Below are 3228 nucleotides of genomic sequence, written 5' to 3'. Positions count from 1 at the left end.
CCTGAAATGAGCTGTTTTCTTTGTGAGATCATGATACAATGAAATATTTTGTACATTTGAGCTCTTGGATTTTTTTTCATTGAGAATTTTATATTTTTATAAAGATTGTGTATTAAACACAGGCACTCAAATTGAACAACTGCTTTTCTTTGGTTGTATGATTGCCTTATTTGATTTTAAAAACAATGTGTTTTAGGTTTTGAAGAAACTCAAAACTTGCAAAGAGTTTAAGTCAGAAAAAAAAAAAAAAATCTGCATTATAAGACCTGCAGTAGAAAAGCTTGTTTGGAATAAACACAGGATCATCCTTTGAACTTTGTAGAAAAGCCAGCAGCCACACAGAAACCTTTTAAAATAAAGATACAAGAACTGCTAACATACATTACACTTTTGAAACCACTAAAATAAGCCATGTGCAAGCCAAAGGCAGAGTGAGTACTATTTTTATTCCAGTATCAAAAGCACTTATAAATGAAATGGCACAACTTTTTCCAGACAGATCTCCATCAAATGTAGCTAAACGAGTGCTGTGAAGCTGGGATGGGGGGGAGGGAGGAGTATTTCGATGATTATTGAAGAGCACTTCAATGTCAGTGTCAACATTTTGGGCCTTTTGTATCTCTAACATTCACTATACTTTTGGAGCATTGCCAGAATGTCACAGGTTTCTCAAAATTCTGAAAAGCTTTTAGACAACACTTTTCACAGTGTTTTGGTGGTCTGGGGGTATATATGTTACCTTTTCTAATAAAGTGAATTTAGTAAAGAAAAAAAATAAAAGTGAAATACTAAGAAATCACATGATAATGTTGCAAAGATAAAAATCGGCCATAGTTGGGCAAGATTTTCTTGACTTGAGTCTTTAACAAGTAGGATGCTGGAAGAAAGAACCCATTCTGCTTAGGGTTCTTTTTACCCTTCATATGTTAATTGCTATATTTTCCACATAGCATGTCCCAATTGCACCTTAGTGCCAAAGGACAAAAGCAAGATGTACATGAAGGAACTGAGGATTGAAAGGCAGCAATAGATGTTGGCTTAAGCCACTGTTGCTCCTCTCCACTCTCTCTCTCTCTGCCTGGTGTAAAAGTGGGTGTTCATCCCGTGAATACAGATGGCATTACACAAGCAATCCTCTAAACGACTGAGACAAGCTAACATGCTGATGTCTGAAATGGCCTTCCTCTATCTGCAGTCCCTTTGCAATGTCAAATGCCTATTTTCATCTTATACAGACAAGAGCCTCTTTTAAGGGTAGAAGCTCCACAAAACATTTAATCCAGTTTTTTTCCACTCTTGGCTCCTCAGTAAATCTATTGCTTTTCTTTTCTTTTTAGCTGTGATATTAGTGGAAAAAAAGAGAAACGGCAGCTCTTATGTAGATAATTGGAAAAACTGCTTAAAGCAGAGTAAGGGACTTCTGCAATGAAGAATCAATGTTTAATAAAATTATTGCTTAAATGTATATTAATCCCAATAAAAGTGAATGGTGCTGTGGTATCTCTCCAATCGTCTTCTCTCTCATGCCGAGGTAGAAGACAGAACAGAACTTAACACGATTAACCTTGAGCGGAGTGGGCCGCTGACAGACCAAATCTTTGCGGTGCGAAATCCATCTCATAATTAATGCACTATATCTATACTGATGCTGCATTATCAAAATTAAGCCAAGTTATACTACAATATATTTGAGTAAGACCATGTTTTTCCATTGTTCATGTTATCCACTCAGATCTGCATGGGCAGTTTCCATGTTTGTATGATTGTGTGTCTATTTATCTTGAGAGCCGAGGCACAGACTTGTGTAAATTGGTTTAGACATTATTATGTGTTGTTGCAAAGACAAATGTAAACTGCAATAGAGACATGAAAGAAAATCAATTTCACCAGAGCTGCATTTGCATCATGTACAATGTAGTAATTGGAAAGAAAAATATCAACGGCTTTGTTATTGAGAGCAGCAGCATAAGTATTTGGATTTGGCTGCTTAAAGCCATGCGTATTGCTAATTTTAGTTTGTGCTGAAAGATTAGTGTGAACAAACACAGCCTAACTAGTTGAAGGCTTAAGACAAAAGACTGGATTACATACATTTCTTTAGTACAAGTGAGGATTGAACTGCTCATGTTAAACATCCGTATGTTGAGGTCAGAAATATCTATGCATGAATTTAAACAACAGCCCAAAATAAAATTACTTCTTGCCATTAAATAAGTCTTCTAATTTGCAGAGTCTCTCTGATTTTCTGGAATAGAGGTCAACAGCTGTTTCATAAAAATGACAAATACCATAGAAGTTTCATTTAAAACTGCATTCTCAAAGTTACTAGTCTTACTGGATAAATTCCTTTTCACTCTATCTTAAACAAGAGAGGAGAAGCATTTGCTTTAGGCTATACATATTTAGAGGCATCAGCTACCTTTAGTGACATGTGAGTGTCGGAGAACAAATTGTTGAGAAGTGGGATTTGTAAGACTCTCTGTCAAAATGAAGAGAACTGCCGGTCACTCACTGAACAAACTCCTTGTTTCAAGCTAATGCCTATTGATCACCATACGGCAGGAAAAACTGTGAATGATGCTGGCATGGAGCCACTCCAGCTCAAACACAACACTGGAATCCAACAACACGGAAACTGGTCAATGTGCATAAGTTAAGGTCAGCACCCAGCTGCTCTGATTATGGCACTGATGGATGTGACAGCCTCTACAAGGCATGTATCCTGTTTGAAATATAGAATTTTAATGAAGTGAAAAAACAATTTATGCTTTTTCTAAATGTAAAAGATTTCTTTTGTCTATGCATAGCTCTTAATAAATAAAAAAAATCATTAAAAACAAAAATTATTTTAACAATTTAAATAAATTGGATTGAATTGCTTAAGTGTTGGACAAGACAAATTTAAAAGGATTATAAATGAATATAATTGTTATGTTAGTTATATATGTCCCCCACAGTTTTAAAGTACTTTGTAGACTTAACATCTGACATGCAGATAGTTTCTAATGCCTCCCCGCAAGGAGAATAGGTCAGTATCCCACAGCACTGATGGAAAGGTTTGTGAAAGGTAAAAGTGTGGCAGAAAAAGGTGCAGGGATAACTACAGCCTTGTGAAGATAGTTAAAAATCTCAAATCAAAGGTTTGGTTAAATGGCTCAAAGTTTTCTTTTCAGATGAATGTAGATTTATTATTTTACACTCTTGTGGAGGAAGAGTGGAGGAGAACAG

The 3228-nt window shown here is 35.7% G+C and overlaps 1 protein-coding gene across 1 annotated transcript in view; it reads right to left on the bottom strand.

Annotated features, from left to right (window-relative positions):
* LOC114143633 (leucine-rich repeat-containing protein 4C-like) overlaps window positions 1-3228 on the bottom strand; it is a 49252-nt gene that overhangs the window by 30061 nt on the left and 15963 nt on the right. The gene's annotated exons all lie outside the window — the stretch shown is intronic.

Source organism: Xiphophorus couchianus, chromosome 4 (genome assembly GCF_001444195.1).
Source record: "Xiphophorus couchianus chromosome 4, X_couchianus-1.0, whole genome shotgun sequence".
Lineage (NCBI taxonomy): Eukaryota > Metazoa > Chordata > Actinopteri > Cyprinodontiformes > Poeciliidae > Xiphophorus > Xiphophorus couchianus.
This window is presented reverse-complemented; position numbering and strand designations above follow the sequence as displayed.